Genomic DNA, 22,629 nt, shown 5'->3' on the forward strand with positions numbered 1-22,629 from the left:
TCTTTGACATCCTTCATGGGGTAGTATCCAACTAAACCCCCATATGCCTTCCACTCCCATGACTTATCTCCAATTCTAAAGTTTAATCTAGCCTAGCCCATTTATTCCGACACGCACATCATTCTCATCCACATCGTGGTGCGAGCATCTATATCCTAACAAACAAAGCTCGTCTCATATGTGAGGAGACGTGTTGGGTACGGTCCATGAAGCACGCTTGGTTTTCTCCTAGCCTCGTCACATGTTTTTCTTGTTTTTTTACCCTTTTGGGTTCTTTTTTCTATATATTCTGAAAATGTTATAAATATATATATTTGGATTTTTTATATTTTTTAAATTTACAAAAAATAATCATGCAATAGAAATCTTCATTGCATATTGAAGAAATATTTATCATGTATTAAAAATGTTCATCTTGTACTTAAAAAATATTCATATTTAAATAGGTTCACTGTGTGTTTAAAAAACTCCATCACATATTTAAAAGATGTTCATAATCTATTTAGAAAGCATGTTAATCAATTTATTGAAAAGGTTGTTCATCATGTAATTAGAACTTCATGTATTAAAAAAATATCCATATAAGTTTTTAAAATGTTCATATGAAATTTAAAATGTTTTCGCATGTTTTCTTTAAAATGTTTGTGTATTTATATAGAAAAAGGGTCCCACATTCAAAAAAATTGTTCATGTATTTTTCAAAAGAAAGAAACTGAATAAAACACGAAAACAACAAGGAAATAAAAAATAAAAAAATAAAAATAAAAAAAAATATATAGGAGAAAAGGAAAGGAAAAAAATGTGAGAAAAAGCAGCCACATTTCATTAGAAAAATCCAGACCAAAATATGGCAAAACTAGGCCGGCCCACGTTCCCCACATTGGGCGAGGCTCTCCTACGGAATTTTTTTTTATATAAGACCAGGTCTCACGGTTAGCAGGTGAAATCCACCCTGATGAATGACACGTTCATCAGGATGGGTCTCATCTGCTAATCCGTGAGACCTGGTCTCATAGAATTCTTTTTCCTTTTCTACTGCTCATAGTAGCCGGGCTATAGCCTTTGCGCGCCTTGGCAGGCATCGATGGTGGTGGAAAGCACAACTCCAACATACGCCTGCTTCGATGGCGGTAAAGCGTGGCTCCTCCGGCAGGAAACATATAAGAGGACCGTGATGAAGATGTGAGAGGCTTCTGCTAGAGATTGAGCCGACAAATCTTGAGTGTCCTAGAGGCCTAGTTGAGATTTTCTTTTGAAAAATTGAGGCCTGGTTGAGATGTGACTGCGTGCATGTATGCAAAGGACAAGCGATCATGTGTTGTGGTTAATTTGACAGCTATTGATATTTGTTCATGAGGCTGACCAAGTTTGTATCCCACCTCTTGTGGACTTTGATTAATAAATTAGCTTTTCCCGAAAAAAAGGTATGGATTAAAAAAGCTATTGATATTCGAAAATGTTAACGCCCACATGTGTGGGCGTTGACCATCTCGACCACACGCATCCATCACCGTTCAGTACTATATGCACGAATCTTGACACAATCTGGCTGATTTTTCTGTGCCACGTAGGACAAGGCGTGTGTGTGGTGTGTGACATAGTTCGCCCACACATCCGTTTTACCACACGGAGGGGCCGGTGTGTGGGCATTTAGCAGTTCACCCACACATCAGTTTCCAGTCACGCACAAGGGCTGGTGTGTGGGCATTTGCCATCTCGCCCACACGCCCGTCTCCTCTCCCACACGTAAGCTGCTAGTTGCCATGTGTTTTTGCAGCGCACATGGCAACTGCCTCTAGTGTGCTTTATAAGCAGGTGACAACTCTCTTTTTTTACCCGAGTTGCCATGTGTTTTTGCAGGGTACACGACAACTGCCTAGTGTGCACGTAAGCAGATGGCAACTGTCTTTTACCGAGTTGCCATATGTTTTTGCATGGTACATGGCAACTGCCCCAACGTGCACGTACATGGCAACTGCCCTAACATGCACGTAAGCAGATGGCAACTCTTCCTTTTTACATAGCAACTGCCCTAGCATGCTTGTGAGCACATGGCAACTCTCTCAACTGCCTAGTGTTAGTATGTGGCAACTCCTAAAGTTATGAAATCATGGCAACTACATTAGATCAGACCATACATGGTAACTGCAGTTGAGCAACCATGGCAACTGCAGTTGTCCGACATGGCAACCGTAGTTTAGCGACGTGGCAACTGCAGATAACCGAACATGGACGAGGGTCTGGACCATGGCAACTGCAGGCGCGCGGTGGGCGTCACGCGTCGCGTGCGGGACCAGAAGGGTACGAGGCCTGACATACGAGCGTGTGGGCGTTGTCAACTTCGCCCACACTCACGCGTGTGAGAGGGTTCAGGAGGGAAAAAAGATATGTGTGGGCATTAGTTGTTTTGCCCACACGTAGGTGTGTGGGCTGGTTGCTGTCCATGCCACACGAGGCGTGTGGCACAACTACCCGATACACCACACGTGTGGCAGTTATCGGGACCCTTGATATTTGTTGGTGTTTGTAAATTGCACGGGTCGCTAACGAGATTGAGGTTTGCCTAAAAAAAGAACTAAAGAGATTGAGGTTCAACTCCTTTCCTTGAGCGCGGGGCTGGCCGACGCATCTCTCTCTCGTTCCTTCTTCTATATAAACAAACCCTCTTCCCGGACGCCACCTTCCGATCAACCGAAGCCAAACCATCAAAGCCGATCAAGCTAAGAAGAACGAAGAAATCGACCAGCAACGATGAAGAAGGAAAATTGCTTCGTTTTCTGCCTCATTATTTTCGTGCTCGGTGTCTTAGCTTGCGGGTCCGTCTTCTTGGCGCTCGACGAGTACAGGAAGCTGCGGTACTATGCGGCGATCGACTCCCTCTCCGGCCTCGACCCGGCGACGGATCTTGGCAGGCCCTCGCTGGATCCTGTTGAAATTTTAGTAGGCCTTTGGTCCAAAGCCCAACTAAAATTTTGAAATTCTCTTGGCTCATTCATGCATACATGTGAGTGGAGGGAATGAGACTAAAGTTTAGAGGGTATTTGTTTTCAGGGACTTATTGGTCTAGGGACTAAAATAAGTCCCTATAAGTCCCATCTAAACCAAACATGAGGGACTTATAGGGACTTAAAGTGGACATTTGGCACTTATGAAACAAGACTCTCAAGGACGACTTATAGGGACTTATAGTTGTAATATGACCTTATAGAGACTTATAAGTCCCAGGAACCAAACAGGTAGAAACTTTTTAGGGACTTGAGATTTATAAGTTGGGACTAAAAAAAGTTCTAAGACTTATGAACCAAACAGGGCCTTAGTCCCACCCCGGAAGTTGAGAGAGAGTTGCACCTCTTTATAAGGTGAGCTCTTCTACCACTTGTATGAGCATGAGAAGACGAAACCTACACGCTCGCTCCTCCTCCTCGCCACGCCACGCCTCGTCACGCCGCGCCGCGCGTTGCGAGATTGAGCTGAGCCGAGGATAGAGCTATGCACGTTGTCTATATGTTTGCTGCTCGGAAAAAATTAATGAGTCATTAATTAATAGTTAACGGACGCGTTAATTACTGAACCGTTTCCGATTCTCATGGATCGTGATGACTCGGGCGTGGGTTTACTCCCACGACCTACCCGGCCCGCACTATATAGTCAGGCAGACGTCTACCCTAGCCGCCGCCGCTTCGTATGGTTTCTCACTACCGTTCCAGATCATTGCACCGCCAAGCAAGTCTTCTCCATCCCTCCTTTCGGCGTGCACCGGGAGAAGGGACAGCAGGCCTCCGGAACCCTGCCTCTCGTGATTCTGTATGGGAGAGGGGCGATCAGGTTTTTGGGGAGCGCACTCGCGCGACTGCTGGCAGCGACGAATTTGCAAATGATGACTTCTTCCCCGACCTTGGCAACCTCATCCTCGACGACATGGGCAACAACGTCAACGCCGACGGTGCTACTCCCGCTGCATCGTATGTGATCCTATCCTTCCTGTTCGAGATCGTGGCAGAATTCATGTTTCTAGTATGTGCCCTAGATGTGATCTGTTCATCTACTATGCTAGTTCGCATGATTAGTTTAACCTCTGCTATTGCTGTCATGATTTATCTTGTGTTTATTCGGATTAAATCTTGTAGTAATTTCCTCAAATTTCCAACAATCCAAAAACCTGATTATAGGCAATTTACTCCGAGTGGTTTTGCTGCGCATCTGAAGCTGCCTGCCTTTAAGGGGGCGCAATATAAGAGGTGGCGCATGAGAGCAGTCTACTGGTTTCAGACCATGGGCTGCTATGACGCCACCAAGGGCAAGCCTGGGGGCGATCTTAATCCAGCACAACTGGAAGCTTTTGAGAAGATCGATACTCTCTTTAAAGGCGCTCTTCTGAGTGTTCTGGATGACCCCATTGTGGATTCGTATATGTCGTTTGAAAACGGCAAGGACATGTGGGCTGCGCTCGAGGCCAAGTTTGGTGCCTCGGACGCCGGTAGCGAGTTGTATGTCATGGAGCAATTCTATGACTACAAGATGACTGATGAGCGCTCTGTTGTACAACAGGCTCATGAGATACAGTCGCTCGCAAAAGAATTTGAGTACTTCAAGTGTGTGCTGCCGGACAAATTTTTTGCCGGAGGCATCATTGCCAAGCTTCCACCTTCGTGGAACAATTTTCCAACTTCCTTGAAACACAAGAGACAGGAGTTTTCCGTTGCGGATCTGATTGGTACTCTTGATGTTGAAGAGAAGGCGAGAGCAAAGGACACACGTGATCGAGTTGCAGAGGGAGCTTCTAGTGCCCACATGGTACAGAAGAAGAACTTCCAGCCCAACAAGTTCAAAAACAACAAGAACAAAACTCAGGGCAAAGGCAAGTTTGATACAAAGAACAAGCCGTCACATTCTACCAACTTCAAGAAGAATTCTCATAAGAAAGGGAAGGGACTTTGCCATGTCTGTAGTGATCCTAATCACTGGGCTCCAAAGTGTCCTAACCGCTTTGAGGAGCGCGAACATGAGAAGAGCGGCAAGTCTTCTAATGTTGTCATCGGTGATACTGATATGAAGGATTCTGGGTACGGTATTCTTCCTACCATCCTTTCAGTATTTCAATCTCCTGATTGGTTAATTGGCACCGGTGCCAATGGTACATGTTTGTGCTGATGCCTCCATGTTTTCTTCTTACCAGGTCACATGGACTTCTCCCGTGTTGATGGAAATGGGTCACATGCCATCGTTCGAGGTGTTGGTACGGTCGATCTGAAGTTTACTTCGGGGAAAACCGTGCGTCTGAAGAACGTTCATCATGTGCCGTCCATCAATAAAAATCTTGTTAGCGGTTCCCGTTTATGCTGAGATGGTTTTAAGTTGGTTTTCGAATCCAATAATGTTGTAATTTCTAAGAATGGACAATTTGTTGGAAAAGGCTATGAGAGCGGAGGCTTGTTCCGCATGTCTTTGTCAGATATTTGCACTAAAGTTATTAATAATGTTTACCACAATAATGAGTCTGATATTTGGCATTCACGACTTTGTCACATTAACTTTGGTTGCTTGAAGCGGCTGGCCAATATGAATTTAATTTTGAAAATATCTACTGTTAAAGGCTCTAAGTGCCAAGTATGTGTGCAAGCTTAGCAACCTCGCAAGTCCCATAAGACTGCAGAGGCAAGAGACTTGGCACCACTAGAGCTGATACATTCTGATCTTTGTGAGATGAATGGCGTGTTGACAAAAGGTGGAAAGAGATACTTCATGACGTTGATTGATGACTCCACTAGATATTGTTACGTGTATCTTCTGAAATCAAAAGATGAGGCTTTAACTTTCTTCAAAAACTATAAAGCTGAAGTGGAGAACCAACTTGATCGAAAAATTAAACGGCTTAGGTCCGATCGTGGTGGAGAGTATTTTCCCAATGAATTTGATCTGTTTTGTGAGGAACATGGTATAATCCATGAGAGGATGCCTCCCTACTCACCTCAGTAAAATGGAGTAGCCGAAAGAAAGAACCGAACTCTAACTGATATGGTTAATACCATGTTTGACACATCGGGTCTTTCCAAGGAATGGTGGGGGGAGGCACTGATGACTGCGTGTCGTGGGTTTGTCACGGCAGATGTCTTCGTGAAAGGACTTAGTCGTGGAGCCATCGCAACGGGTTAGCTTAAAGGGGTTAAACCGGATAAGGGGACACGGGGAGTTTATACTAGTTCGGCCCCTTCGATGAAGGTAAAAGCCTACGTCTAGTTGTGATTGGTATAGCTAGGGTTTCGATGACCAGGGAGCGAATCTGCTTTGACTGTCCCTCGAGTTGTTGTTTTCTGTCCTCAAACCGTGGCGGGGTCGTCCCTTTATATACACAGGTCGACGCCCGCCGGTTTACAGAGTCCCGAGGCCGGATCATAGAGGTGTCCGGCTCGGTCTCTATTCCTCTAACTTAAAATACAAGTTTACATGATAAAGTCGGTTCACATCTACAGGCTTTAATCCGTCTTTGGGCCTTGGGCCTTCTTAAAGCGCTAGTACCTTCTCATCTTCATGGGCTTCAATCTTCATGGAGCTAATCCGGCCATGCCTAGCCGGTTTACCTCCAATAACTATATCCCCAACATTAGGCCCCAGATTGATTTGAAACTGTGCATGTCAATCTCCAATACTTAGAAAAATTCTTGCTCTGGCACCTTTGTGTAATTCTGGTAAATCGCCGTGACGTCATCCTTTACATCCGCAGCCAATCGTTATGATGTCATCTACCCGTTGAAGCCGAAGATGCCCTTCATTAATGAACGTTTCAACCCTCGAGGCGTCATCTTTATTAACTATCCATTTCCAGCTCCTCGATTTACACACCTGTCACTTATCGGCTCACCTTATAAATAAGACCATGGGCCCTTCTCTTTATCCCCTTCGTCTCCGCTTCCCTCTTCTTCCTTCTTGTGACATCTCTGTCCCTGAGCGCCGCTGCCTGTACCGAGCTTCGCCACCGTTCCTCCGCCGGCCACTGCATCAACCTGGTTGTACCAAAAAACTGCGGTGCTCCTTTGTTGCTTCATCCTCTGTGAGTCTTTCCCTTCCCCCCTTTGTAGATCTGTTGAAGGTTCATTCGCTCTTTGCAGTTTATCAAAGTTCATCGGGGCTCCAGTACGGCTCTGTTCCTCCTCATCTATGGATTTAAAAAACTTCACGCTTGATATATTGCGCGTAAATAGCTTACTTTCCGCTACCAGAACAAACCTTTTGTATGAAAAAACCGATCTGAAGCATTACGAACTGCTGTGGGTCCAACCCTTGTTAGGTCAAAATATTTTTGCTTTCCTGTCTTCAGTAGATCCAAAATTTCCATGTCCTCTTGCGGAATCTGTTTCTCCTTACTTAGTCATTTTACCTTGGGTCTGTATCCTCTTTACCATGTAAGCGGTTTACCCTTGTAAAAATAATCTATCTCATACCATTAGTCCCCTGGTAAACCGGCAAACCCCCTTTACATTCATTGTAACAATCCGGTTTAACAACACATGTATACCCTTGATATGCCCTTTGTCACTCATTATTGTATCAGTCTCCGGTTTACGCAATTTCACATATCTGTATATCTTTATTCCACTGCATCTTGCGTACCACCATGAATGATTTGTAAACCAGCATTTCTTTTTCAGCTTTTCGTTTCACAATGGCCAAACAGTTTTACGCTTGCAACTGGGCTCCTTCCCGGGTCACGAAGAACATTTGAACGGAATGGTTAATATCGGCACCTTGCCCAAGAAAACTGAAATTTGATGGCGAGTTCCAGGAACAGAGAATCCTCCTACCCCAAGGCAGGGTGAGGTAGTGGTCTTTGTCGACCACATGGGCCGTGGTTTCAAACCGCCCGGGTCGAAGTTTTTCCGAGATGTTCTTGACAGTTTCCAACTCCATCATCAAGATATCGGACCCAACTCGGTGTCCAATCTATGCAACTTCCAAGTCTTCTGTGAAGTGTACTTACAAGAAAAACCAACTGTTGAGCTGTTCCGGGACTTTTTTCATTCGAACCGGCATACAGAATTTGTTAACAGTCCCAACACTGAACTTGGCGGTGTCTCTATTCAAAAGCGGAAAGAAGTTGAATTCCCTCATGCCAAACTGCACAACCACCCTAAGGAGTGGAACCAGACTTGGTTCTACTGCATAAATACCTCTCTTGAAGATGAGAACCTCTTCCAGGCTATCGTGACCACCGACTTTCCAACACTCATCCATTGCCGCAACGTTTAAGTTCTGTGGAATGGGCCACATATGCCCCTCAACTCGCCAAGCTCCGGGCCTTTATGGCCAACGGTTTATCAGGCGTTGATTTTGTGCGTTGCTAGATATCTTGGAGCATCTTGTCACTAAGCCGCCGCCCCGGTTTAATGTGTGAGTACATCGGTGAATTAGAAGACCCCCAATGCCACATCAACATTCAGTTAACCGATGAAGAGGTCACTAAAGGCGTTAAGAAAATTTTGAATGAATCGGAATTAGTCTATCGCCAAACCGGCTTGAACCCCTTCTACACTCAAAATAAACCGTCTGCTGTAAGCACTATGCTTCCTTTTATCTTTGATATCTTTAAATTGTTCAACTTGTAAACTTTCTTCTGTTTGTGTATAAACAGGGTGATGATCCCTTCTGGAAGCGGAAATCCGCAGATAAAGCGACAAAGCCATTCCATCCCAAAACCAAAGCCGTCAAGCGAACCTCAAAGCGGAAAACAGCCGAACGTATCAACATGGAACTTGATGAAGATGCAGAGGAACCGAAAGTTGAGGTAGAACTTGACTCCCTTGGCTCCCTTTTCATGCATCTCATTAACAATGATCTTTATTAGGAGGACGTAGAAGGCAGCCAGGCTGATGATGTAGAGGTAATTACCCTTTCCTCCAGTTCAGACTCTATGCCAACACAAAAAACCCGTCAAGCGGTCCGGAAAGTAAGCTTTTCTCATCCTCTTGCTTACTTGGATCCAACATTTATTTTGAAGACGCAGTAGCACGAAGCTCGCCGGATAACCCGGCACAGTGGCCAACAGGTCTCTTCGGCCGGTTTACCTGATACCCCGGTTCGGAAGCGCCGATCTGAGGTCTCCCTCACTTCTGACAATTCTTATCCCAATGTAGGTTATTTCAGACAACATCTTAATCCGTCCGATTCAAATTATCAGGTGACACCTCCCTCATCCTCTGGCGAGTCAACATCAACCCAACTCCCTCCTCTCAAAACTGTAGCTGGGTAAGTACTCAAACCCTTTCTTCGAATGTTTTACATATTCTGAGTAATATGCTAAATTTTTACCTCTTTCATTTTTGTTTGCAGAGCCAAAACCAGACCTAGCAAAAAAGCTCGGGTGAACAATCCGTCTGAAGACCAGGTGGTTCTTGAACAGGAGCAAACAGATGAACCGGACCAAACTCGTGAACCGGAGGGTCCCCATCCTGACGCTACCTTTGATGAGCCACCCCCTCAAGACCGGAATATCAATGAACAGACTGAAGCTGATACTGCTGTTCTTGATACTGAACCGGCAGCTCCAATCCAGGCTAGTCCAGTGAGAGTTACTAGCACTCCACCATCACCCACAAATACTACTGGAGGCCCAGGAGATGACGTTATCATTACTGGCATGGGCCACAACTCTCTTAGCCATCCTGTAATCTTGGCCAAACATAGAGCCAAAGAAGAGCGTGCTGCCATGGAGAAGGGTAAATGGAGCACTGATTTGTCAAGTTATTCTCATCTCAGCGCTGAAGAACTCTATTCCGGTTTTTTAAACCGTCTGCACTCAAACCGAGATTATGAGGCCGGTTTGGTGAACTTGATGAAGGAACGCTATGAGGTATTTTTATCTCCCTTTATTTCTTGATTCCAAAGTTGAAACACTAGCCCAAGTAGCCCCCAAGGACTGTTTTATGATGTTAATCATAAACTGGGACTTTGTAATACTTTAATCCTCTCCTGCTGACCCTCAATATGTCAGGTCCTTAGTGAAAACAAAACCGATACTTTACCAATGTAGTTATGTAGCTTTCATCAGTGTAGCCCCCAAAGGCCGGTTTAGCTTTGCGAGGTAATCCGGGTCTTGAATCCATGCGCCAGTTTTGAACAGATGTACATTAGCCCCCAAGTGTCAAGGATAATGCTTGCATTGTTCTTGAGACTTAGAAAACATGTATTGATAATAGAGCAAATAGGCATTAGCCCCCAAGTACGAAGTGCATAACTTGTTATACGCTTAGTACTTAGAAAATACATATCCTGTTGTTGACATATCTTCGCTGTTACAGGCCGAGATAAGCAATAGAGATGCCCGAACCGCTGACCTACACGAGAACGTGAAGTCCCAACAAGCAGAGGCTGTGAAAGCCAAGGAGGAATTGACCAATGCCCCGACAGCTATGGAAAAGCTAAATGATACTTTTAACAAGGAGCGTGCTGACTGGGAAACCGAAATGGCCGGCTTAACCAAAAGAGCTGAGGATGCCGAAGCAGCCCTGAAGCCAGTTGTAGATGAACTAACTGGTTTGAAGCGGAAAATCAGCGCCATGACGTCCGCTGTATTTGGTAAGTATCTCCTTATGCTGTTTGTCCAATTCATGAGATCTTATTGTTTACCAGTTTGGCTGATATTAAACCATGACAGGAACTCGCATTACTCATCTGGGCGCTGATATGCGGATGAAGCTTAAAGCGACTTACACCTTAATAGAACAGCTTTACTCTGGATCCCAGCGTGCTATATGCACTGCAGCCTACAATAAACTGGCACCAACACTGATAAAAGAAACCCTTGAGAAGCTGGCCATGCTACCAGCCCGGATTACTGAACTGAAGAAGGCAGCCGCAAGAGCAGGAGCGATGACCGCACTAATCTGGGCCAAGGCATGGATTCTAGATCTTGAAGCGGATGACATCATTAAAGGATATCCAGGTGTGAAGGAGGACGGTTCAAACTTCAACAATGATGACCTCCGAAGGCTGACAAAGGAGATGCGGCCAATAGCCAGCAAACTGGCAGAAGACACAGACTTATCTCATTTCCAGCCGGCTTACGATACTGAAGGGAAAAGACAGCCTGCTGAAATCCATGAAGTCAAAGAACTTGTGCCTCCAATCCGTAAGCATACTTACGCTCCTGATATTAACCCCTCCAGCCTTATCCATGAAGAAGCCGTGTTTCAAGCTTTAACCGGAATCGATTGGTCAACGGTTGATTTCCAGCGTCTGGGGAGGGATGAAGAAGAAGTGATTGCACCAAATGATCCTCAACCGTCAAGCCGTCCAGACGAAGCATCTTAAACTGGCAGCCAGTTTACCAGCCACTGTGTGCCACTGCTTTAAAACAATTATTCAATTGAAGCTGTTTTGAAGCTTCTTGTAATAGGATAGCAAAAACCCCATTATCTGTCATGCCCTCAAACATGTTTATGTTGCTTTGACATGTGGAAAACTTGTTTCACTTTTTGGGATCTATTTATGCATAGCCCATGATGATTTGTGCTCCTGGATACAAGAACTTGAAAGTGTCCTAGTGGTTTACCATTGGACGGGTCATGATGCCCAAAAATATACAATACTTGGATGGATAATCAAAGTTTGTATTAAAAATAACATCTGCAACATACCTCGTTGGCTGACCAACTGCTTGTATGGTAAAGGTGAAAACACCAATCCGGAGCATTGATAACTCCTGGCCCTCTTATCGTTGCATGTAGAAATCATATTGGGCTAAAAAGCCGTTGAGTTGTTTGTATAAGAATGGTGACATCTAGTCAAAACCAGACCGGAGCAGTTTGCTACCGGTTTAGAATCTGATCATGTACTGACAACTAATCGTTGAAAGTCAAGCCGGGTTGTAATGAACATCGGTTTGTCAGAAAAATGTTTATAAATCCCTTATCATAAAAATAGCAAACATATAAGAAATATGCAAGGCTTTTCATGGGATGCCAGGCCCTAAATCGAGGCTTTTCATGGGCTGCCAGGCCACTGAGTTAAACCATTTTACAAAGCCTTTTTACGATGGACCTCAATCTTTAACCAATCACCGATTTAACTTTGACAAGTTCAAGGTCCATGTGATTGACTTGTCAAATGTTCGATGGGTCATACCAGGTTTACCTGGACGGAGTGACTTACTTAAAGAGGCAGGATAACCCGGGGTTTTAGGTGAATACACTTGGCTTCCAAGCCTGGCTTGATAGCCTATTACAAGGGTTCAAAACTCATTGTTCTTTGAGAAGCAAAGAGCCCCCAGGTAATATGTGAGCTATGCTCGGTGGCTACCTATGTTTGAGCTGTGCTTAATGCAACAGACTCTCTTTGGCTCCACATAATTTCCTTTTGGCTTAACGCCTATCAAGAGGTGTAGCTATGGTGTGACAACAACCAAGCCCCCTAGTGATATCCCTTTGTGGTGTTAAACCGATCAAGAGGTGTAGCTATGGTGTGACAACAACCAAGCCCCCTAGTGATATCCCTTTGTGGTTTCAAACCGATCAAGAGGTGTAGCTATGGTTCAAATACAACCAAGCCCCCTATTGATTTTCTTTATATCCGTACGGCCGCAGAGGCCAGTTTAACAAAACTCCGCTTTGTCAGTAGAAACTCTTGTAGGCTCACACACGATGTAAAAAGAACAGAGACCCCGCTTTATTCGAGGCTCCGGTTTATTATATAATATATACATTGTCATAAATATGTACATACGAAGAGCCTGTGGCTTAGTATAGTAAGGCCGAAGAAGAGCTATATTCCACGGCCGCTTGGTCTCCTCCTCCGATTTACGTGAGTCTTTGTGCTCTCGAACATCAATGAGGTAGTGTGACCCGTTGTGCAGGTTCTTGCTGACCACAAAAGGTCCTTCCCAAGGTGGGTATGATTTGTGCATATCAGTCTGATCCTGGATGAGGCGGAGCACCAGATCGCCCTCTTGAAAAGTTCTGGTCTTAACCCGACAGCTGTGATAACGTTGGAGATCTTGTTGATAAATCGCCGAACGTGCTGCTGCGAGATCACGCTCCTCATCTAACAGGTCTAGTGAATCGTGACGTGCCTTCTCATTATCAGCTTCAACATAAGCTGCCACACGGGGCGAGTCATGATGGATGTCACTAGGAAGAACCGCCTCTGCTCCATAAACCATGAAGAAAGGTGTGTAACCCGTAGATATGTTAGGTGTGGTGTTGATGCTCCATAACACAGAAGGCAATTCCTCCACCCAGCAACCCGGTGTCCGCTTCAAAGGAACCATAAGCCAGGGTTTAATACCTCTCAAAATTTCTTGATTTTCCCTCTCTGCTTGACCATTAGATTGGGGGTGAGCCACCGATGCTATATCAAGCCGGATATGCTCACGTTGGCAAAATTTCTCCATCTCTCCCTTTGACAAATTAGTACCATTATCAGTTATAATACTGTGTGGAAAGCCAAACCAGAATATCATCTTTTTGATGAACTGAACCACCGTGGCCGCATCACACTTACTGACTGGCTCTGCTTCCACCCATTTGGTGAACTTGTCAACTGCCACTAATAAGTGGGTCCTTTTGTCCTTGGATCTCTTGAAGGGTCCAACCATATCAAGCCCCCAAGTCGCAAATGGCCAAGTTATTGGAATCATCCTCAGCTCCTGAGCCGGAATATGGGCACGGCGTGCGAATTTTTGACAACTGTCACATCTTTTGACTAAATCCTCTGCATCAGCGTGAGCTGTTGGCCAATAAAAACTGTGGCGAAAAGCTTTAGCTACCAAAGACTTTGAACCGGCGTGGTGACCACAATCCCCTTCATGGATTTCTCGCAAAGTCTCACAACCCTCTTGAAGAGAGACACAACGCTGAATTGCTCCTGAGATGCTGTAACGATGTAACTCTCCATTGATTATGGTCATCGACTTGGAACGCCGGATTATCTGCCGGGCCGAGGTTTCATCCTCCGGTAACTCGCCCCGATTCATGTAAGCCAGGTATGGGATTGTCCAATCTGGTATGACATGCAAAGCTGCCACTAATTGAGCCTCCGGATCAGGAATAGCCAACTCCTCCTCTGTTGGTACCTTGACCGACGGATTATGCAGCACGTCAAGGAAGACATTTGGTGGGACCGGTTTACGCTGAGACCCAAGGCGGCTTAAAGCGTCCACCGCTTCATTCTTTCGCCGGTCTATATGGTCAACTTTATAACCCTTGAAATGGCCAGCCACCATGTCTACCTCTCGTCGGTATGCCGCCATGAGTGGGTCTTTTGAATCCCAAGTACCAGATACCTGTTGAGCCACCAGATCCGAGTCACCAAAGCACTTAACCCGGCTTAAGTTCATCTCCTTTGCCATCCGAAGACCATGGAGCAAGGCCTCGTATTCAGCTGCATTGTTAGTACAAGGGAACATTAAACGGAGGACATGACAAAACTTGTCACCTCATGGGGAAGTTAGTATGACTCCAGCCCCCGAGCCCTCCAACTGTCTGGATCCATCAAAGTGAATAGTCCAATACGTGTTATCTAGCTTTTCCTTTGGTGCCTGCAACTCTGTCCAATCATTGATGAAATCCATGAGCGCTTGGGATTTAATTGCTGTGCGAGGTGTGTATTTGAGCCCGTGAGGTCCAAGCTCAATAGCCCACTTAGCAATCCGGCCAGTTGCTTCTATGTTTTGAATGATATCTCCCAGAGGGGATGAACTGACCACTGTGATAGGATGACCCTGAAAATAATGTTTGAGCTTCCGGCTTGCCATAAACACTCCATACACGTGCTTCTGCCAATGTGGATACCTCTGCTTTGATTCAATGAGCACCTCACTGATATAATAAACCGGCCGTTGAACCAGATATTCCTTTCCAGCTTCCTTGCGCTCCACCACAATAGCCACGCTAACAGCTCGGGCATTAGCAGCCACATACAACAATAACGGCTCTTTATCGATCGGGGCTGCAAGCACAGGCGGTTCAGCTAACTGCCTCTTCAGATCCTCAAATGCTTTATCATCCGCCTCGCTCCAGACAAAATCATCTGTTTTCTTTAGCATCTGATATAAAGGGATAGTGTTGGGGATATTACTACTGGAGGTAAACCGGCCTTATGTAGCTGGGTTGACTCTTTGAAGATTAGAAGCCCATGAAGATGTAAAGATGATGGCGCTTTACGGAGGGCCCAAAGGCGGGTTACAGTCTGTAAATGTAAACCGGCCTAGTCATGTAACTTGTATAGTAAGATAGAAAGAGAGAGGCCGAACCAGATACGTTTATAAACCGGCTTCGGGACTCTGTAGCCCGGCGGACGTCAACCTATGTATATAAAGGGATGACCCGGCCGCGGTTGAGGGACAGAAAACAACAACACGAGAGCCAAACAAAGCGGATTCGCTCCCTGGCCTTCGAAACCCTAGCAATACCAATCACAACTAGACGTAGGCTTTTACCTTCATCGAAGGGGCCGAACTAGTATAAACTCCCGTGTCCCCTTGTCCGGTTTAACCCCTTTAAGCTAACCCGTTGTGATGGCTCCACGACTAAGTCCTTTCACGAGGACATCTGCCGTGACAAACCCACGACAGTTGGCGCCCACCATGGGGCTATCGCACGATGGTTTTGAGGTCTTGAAGGGCAGCTTTGATGGACTCAAGGGATACGTTGTGGGCCGGATGATGAAGAGTTACCGCGGAAAGCTCTACATCAACAACGCAGGATGGGGTCCCGAGGCCGATTCAATCGAATACGGATACCGGGTCCCCTTTGGTGGGATTCACGTCTTCATCGGCAAGATCAGCGAACTGGCCCCCCGAGCCGGATATCTGCGCCGACATCATCGAAACAGCTCGGCGTGCAAGTTCTTCGCCGGTTCAGCCCGAGGCAAGGCATGTTTTTGTAGGTGTCGTCCATGGATCGGGGTACAAGGACGAACCAGTGTCCGATGGTGAAACCGTAGTCTGCTCTGATGACGAGTCTTCTGGAGAAACCGAATCACTTTACCAGTTGTAGGACGGCCGGATTGAGGGAGGATCTGAGGGCAACAGTATTCCGGATTCGCTCGGTCTGCCAAACCGGGTCGCCATCTTCATGGCCGGCACACAATCGGCACCTCATTCATCTACCGCCGCAGCAATGCTCTTCGGTTCAATGATGGCCACACCAGCAGGGGCAGGAAGCTCGGCGCCACCTCCGGCCCAAGTCTTGTCTGATTTGTTCGACGCTCTGGCAACATTGATGTCCGCAGAGGTAGATGCAGCGGCCAGGGATCAGCATGATGTGGAGATTGTAAAAGTGAAAGATCAGATAGCCCAGGCTAAAGCGGACCTGGCAGCAGAGAACGCCAGGATGGCTACGGAGTGGGCCAAGTTGGAAGCACTGGCTTACCGGATTAGACTTGATCAGAATGCTTCAGAGGAAGTCATGAGAAGAAGGTACCGATCACGTCTCCCGTTAGTTTATGAGCCACAGAATCTTTTCAACACGCCAGGTGCAGGAGCTGGTAACCAACCCACGCTAAACCGGGTGGGAGCGCCGAGAGCAGGAGCGCCGGTTCAGCCGCGCACGATGGACCTGCCTCGCCAGAACAATGTTGTACCATCAACGCTGCCCGGGCATTATTCCAACCCGTTGGATAACATTGTGGCTGCCGCTTCACGCCTGGTGGCCCTCCCAACCGACGGCGAGTCACCAGTTGCAGTGAAAGCACGTCGGGCCAGGGATCTCCTTTAGACAACACTAAATCAACAGCAAGCATATCCACACAGCCATGAGAGGATTCGTTCCACTCCCCGTCCAAGCCGGAGTTATAGCAGACACGTGGAAGACGAACCGGCCGTGTCCAGTAGTGCACGCCGCCGAAATTCGCCACGAGGGAACAACCCGGCTGGGGGAGGTGCTACTGCGCAAGATGTTGTGGACCATGGCCGCGCACGTCGAGAGGCCGAGTTGACATCTCGACACGAAGCACGACAGCATACTCCGGTTCACCCCACCGCCTCCGTGGAGCCAGGGGCGATGTTCAGTTCCTTAGGGGTACCGTGTTTAACTCCCGCTTTGCGTAATGTGCGACTACCCAAGGATTTCAAGGGACCTCATAAGGTACCAAATTATACCACCGATTTGCAGCCAGAGGCGTGGGTGGAGAGCTATGAGATGGAAATGGAGATGTTAGAAGTGGATGAGGTGGTGTGTGCTAAATATTTCACCATGATGTTGGAGGGAACAGCTCGCACTTGGTTGAAGAGCTTGCTGACCAACTCTATTGGATCATGGGCCGAACTGAAGCACCGGTTTATCCAGAACTTCAAGGATACGTGTAAGCAGCCAATGTCAATTGTAGATCTGGCCGCTTGTGTCCAAGAGGAAGGGGAGTGCACGACCCATTGGGTCAAACGGGTCTCGGTGATTTTGCATTCATCAGATCGTATCAATGCAGACACCGCAGTGTTAACGTTAGAGGGCAATTGCCGTTTCAAACCGTTGAAACAGAAGTTGGGAAGGCTCAAACGTCACTGCAATGACATGTCAACACTCATGGCCGCTTTGGTTAAATATGCCGATTCAGATAATACCAAGGATCCAGATTCAGAGGAGGACAAACCGGAGAAGGGTAAGAAGAATGGCAATGCCAAAGGCCAACAACACAATCCGATAGGCCATGGAAATGCTGGTAAGCGCAAGGCCGATAGTGGTTTGGACTTTGTCGCAAATACCAACACGCAGGAGAATGGCCAGCGCCGTAAAGGCAAGCAGCCCCAGAGGGGTGGAGGTCCAGGCAACAATTTGGAGCGTTTGTTAAATCAGCCTTGTCCAAAGCATGGATCGAAGGAGAAACCGGCATCACATCTCTGGAAAGATTGTTATATCATGCGGGATTTCAAGAATTCCAATATGTTCCAATATGACAGCGGCCCGCCCGGCGGTTCAGGAGGAGGTTTCCATGGGCCGGGTTACGGAGGTGGTGGGTCCGGTTCAGGGTTTCCAGGCAATCAAACTGGACACATCAATCAAGGACACCAAGGCAACTAGGGAGGTTACAACCATCAGGGGAGTCAGCAGCAGCAGCAGTCGGGTTATCAGAGCAATCCCAAACAGCTGAACATCGGGCAATATCATGTCTTCACTACTAGTTTGTGAAAACATGATCAGAAGCTTCACAAAAGGGCAGTCAACTCTGTTGAGCCGGCAGTACCTTAGTATTTACGCTGGTTGGAGCAACCTATTTTGTGGAGCAGAGAGGATCACCCGCCCCGGGTTGATAATCTAGGTCATTTGGCCTTGGTGGTAGCCCCTCAAGTTGGGGGATACAAGTTCACTAAAGTTCTCATGGATGGGGGAAGTAGTATCAATATTTTGTATTATGGTACATTCCGCCGTATGGGGTTGACAGATAAGAATCTTAAACCGTTGAATACGGTATTTCATGGTGTGGTGCCTTGTAAGTCTGCATATCCTGTTGGTAAGATAGCTTTGGAGGTAGCTTTTGGAGATGACTATGATTCAAGGTCAGAAACATTGACATTTGAGGTGGTGAAGATCAGAAGTCCGTACCACGCCTTGTTTGGGCGGCCGGTTTATGCTAAGTTTATGGCAAGGCCATGTTATGTTTACATACAGCTTAAAATGCCAGGTCATAAGGGGACTATCACAGTACATGGAAGTAGAAAGATTGCTTTGGAGTGTGAAGAAGGCGATGCGGCTTATGCTGAGTCGGTTTGTGCCACGGAGTTAAAATTCTATAAGGAGCAAGTTGATCTGGCAGACATGACCTCCTTAAAAAAGACAACTACGAAACATGATCCAGCATTGAAGTTCAAATCAGCTACAGACACTAAGATGGTTGACTTTGTCCCTGACGATTCATCCAAACAGTCCAGCATCAGCGCTAACCTAGATCCCAAATAGGAAAGCGCACTCATCGAGTTCATCCGTGAGAATCGGGACATCTTTGCATGGAAACCTTCTGACATGCCAGGTGTACCGAGAGAACTCGCTGAGCACACACTCAACATTGATCCTAAATTCAAACCGATCCGACAGTTCCTCCGGCATTTCAACGAGGAAAGACGCAAGGCTATAGGTGAAGAGGTAGCCCGTTTGTTGGCTGCTGGGTTTATTGTTGAAGTTTTCATCCAGAGTGGTTAGCCAATCCAGTGGTGGTTCTTAAGAAAAAAGGCACTTGGCGCATGTGTGTGGACTACGAAGATTTAAACAAGGCTTGCCCTGCAGACCCCTTTGCTCTCCCTTGCATTGATCAGATAATTGATGCTACGGCGGGTTGTGACCGTGTGTGTTTTTTGGATGCTTACTCTGGTTATCATCAGATCAAAATGGCAGTTAAGGACCAGGAGAAGACAACCTTTATAACTCCCTTTGGAGCCTTCTGCTATGTTTCCATGCCCTTTGGACTCAAGAGTGCCCAGGAAACTTACCAGCGATGTGTTCAAAATTGCCTTCATAAGAAAATTGGGCGCAATGTTCATGCGCATGTAGATGATATTGTGGTCAAATCCAGAAAGGAGGGGACATTGATAGATGATCTACATGAAACCTTTGACAATCTCCGGGTTTACAAGATGATGCTCAATCTGGAGAAGTGTGTTTTCTGTGTCCCGGTAGGCAAGCTCTTAGGCTTTCTGGTTTCAAACAGAGGCATTGAGGCTAATCCGGAAAAGATTGCAGCAATTACGTCCTTGGCTAAACTGGCGTGTATTAACGATGTGCAACGTCTGGCCGGCCGGATTACAGCCTTGAGCCAGTTTATCAGCCGCCTTGGAGAGAAGGCCATCCCCTTATATTAGATGCTCAAGAAAACAGATAACTTTGTCTGGAGTGAGGCAGCTGATAAGGCGTTTGAAGATCTGAAGAGGCAGCTAGTGGAACCGCCCGTGCTGGCAGCACCGATCGATAAAGATCCATTATTATTATATGTGGCTGCTAATGCCCGGGCTGTCAGCGTAGCCATTGTGGTAGAGTGCAAGGAGCCTGGCAAAGAGTATCCGGTTCAATGGCCGGTTTATTATATCAGTGAGGTGCTCATTGAGTCAAAGCAGAGGTATCCACATTGGCAGAAACTGGTGTATGGGATGTTTATGGCAATCCGAAAGCTCAAACACTATTTTCAGGGCCATCCTATCACAGTGGTCAGTTCAGCTCCTCTGGGCGACATCATTCAAAACAGAGAGGCAACTGGCCGGATTGCCAAGTGGGCCATTGAGCTTGGACCTCACGGGCTCAAATATATTCCCCGCACGGTGATCAAGTCCCAGGCACTCGTAGATTTCATCAACGATTGGACAGAGTTACAGGCACCTGAGGAGAAACCAGATAATACATATTGGACTATTCATTTTGATGGGTCCAGACAGTTAGAGGGTTCGGGGGCTGGAGTCGTATTAACTTCCCCACGAGGTGACAAGTTTTGTTATGTCCTCCGTTTAATGTTCCCTTGTACTAACAATGCAGATGAATATGAGGCTTTACTCCATGGTCTTCGGATGGCTAAAGAGATGAATTTGAGCCGGGTTAAGTGCTTCGGTGATTCAGATCTAGTGGCTCAGCAAGTGTCTGGCACTTGGGATTCTAAGGACCCACTCATGGCTGCATATCGGTGAGAGGTGGACGCAGTGGCTGGTCACTTTAAAGGTTATCAGGTGGACCATATAGACTGGCGGAAGAATGAAGCGGCGGACGCTTTAAGTCGTCTTGGTTCCCAACGTAAACCGGTTCCGCCCAATGTCTTTCTTGATGTATTGCACAATCCGTCAGTCAAAATACCAACCGAAGAAGATTTGGCTATTCCTGATCCGGAGGCTCAGTTGGTGGCAGCTTTGCATGCCATACCGGATTGGACGATCCCGTATCTGGATTACATGAACCGGGGCGAGTTACCAGCTGAGGAAACGTTGGCTCGACAGATAATCCAGCGTTCCAAGTCCATGACCATACTCAACGGGGAGTTACATCGTTACAGTGTTTCAGGAGCAATTCAGTGATGTGTTTCTCCTCAAGAAGGTTGTGAGATTTTGCGAGAAATTCATGAAGGGGATTGCGGTCACCACGCCGGTTCAAAGTCGTTGGTTGCTAAAGCTTTTCGCCATGGTTTTTACTGGTTGACGGCGCATGCTGATGCGGAGGATTTAGTCAAAAGATGTGATGGATGTCAAATGTTTGCCCGCCATGCGCACGTTCCGGCTCAAGAGTTGTGGATGATTCCAATTACGTGGCTGTTTGCAACTTGGGGACTGGATATGGTTGGACCCTTCAAGCGCTCCAAGGACAAGAAGACCCACCTGTTAGTAGCAGTTGATAAATTCACTAAATGGGTAGAGGCAGAGCCAGTCAGCGAGTGTGATGCAGCCACGGCGGTTTAATTCATCAAAAAGGTGATGTTTCGGTTTGGCTTTCCACATAGCATTATAACAGATAATGGTACTAACTTATCAAAAGGAGATATGGAAGAATTCTGTCAACGTGAGCACATCCGGCTTGATCTAGCATCAGTAGCTCACCCCCAATCTAATGGTCAAGCGGAAAGGGCAAATCAAGAAATTCTACGGGGTATCAAACCAAGGCTTATGGTTCCCTTAAAGCGGACGCCGGGTTGTTGGGTCGAGGAGCTACCTTCTGTGTTATGGAGCATCAACACCACACCCAATAGGTCTACGGGTTACACGCCTTTCTTCATGGTTTATGGAGCGGAGGCGGTTCTTCCTAGTGACATCCTTCACGATTCGCCCCGTGTGGCAGCTTATGTTGAAGCTGATAATGAGAAGGCACGTCAGGATTCTCTGGACCTGTTGGATGAAGAGCGGGATCTTGCAGCAGCACGTTTGGCGATTTATCAACAAGATCTTCGACGTTATCACAGCCGCCGGGTTGAAACTAGAACCTTTCAAGAAGGTGATTTGGTGCTCCAGCTCATCCCGGATCAGACTGATATGCACAAGTTATCCCCCCTTGGGAAGGACCCTTTGTGGTCAGCAAAAATCCGCACAACAGATCCTACTACCTCATTGATGTTCGAGAGCATGAAGACTCACGTCAATCAGAGGAGGAGACAAAGCGGCCATGGAACATAGCTCTCCTTCGGCCTTACTATACTTGAAGCCATAGGCTCTTCACCTGTACATATTTATGATAGTGTATATACCATATAATAAACCGGAGCCTCCGTTATAAGCGGGGTATCTGTTCTTTCTTATATCATATGTGTGCTTTTCCACGTTAACGGTCAAAGCGGAGTCTTTGTTAAACCGGCTTTAGCAGCTGCATAAAGATAAAGAAAATCACTAGGGGGCTTGGTCATGTTTGAACCACAGCTACACCTCTTGATAGGCATTTCAACCACACAAAGAAAAATTTGTGGAGCCAAAGAGAGTATTGTACACAGTACAAACTCAAACATAGGCACACGCTAAGCATCGCTCACAAAGTTACTTGGGGGCTCTTTTTTGCAAAGCAACAAAGAGTTTGAAAGGACCCTCGTAATTGGCTATCAAGCCACGACTTGGAAGCCTGGCGTATTCACCTAAAACCCCGGGTTAACCTGCCTTCATCAAGTAAGCCACTCCTATCCAGGTAATCCTGGCATGACCCATCGAACGTTTGACAAGTCAATCTTTTACAGACCCTGAACTTGTCACAGTTAAAA

Source organism: Triticum dicoccoides, chromosome 2A, assembly GCF_002162155.2.
Source record: "Triticum dicoccoides isolate Atlit2015 ecotype Zavitan chromosome 2A, WEW_v2.0, whole genome shotgun sequence".
In the NCBI taxonomy this organism is placed as follows: domain Eukaryota; kingdom Viridiplantae; phylum Streptophyta; class Magnoliopsida; order Poales; family Poaceae; genus Triticum; species Triticum dicoccoides.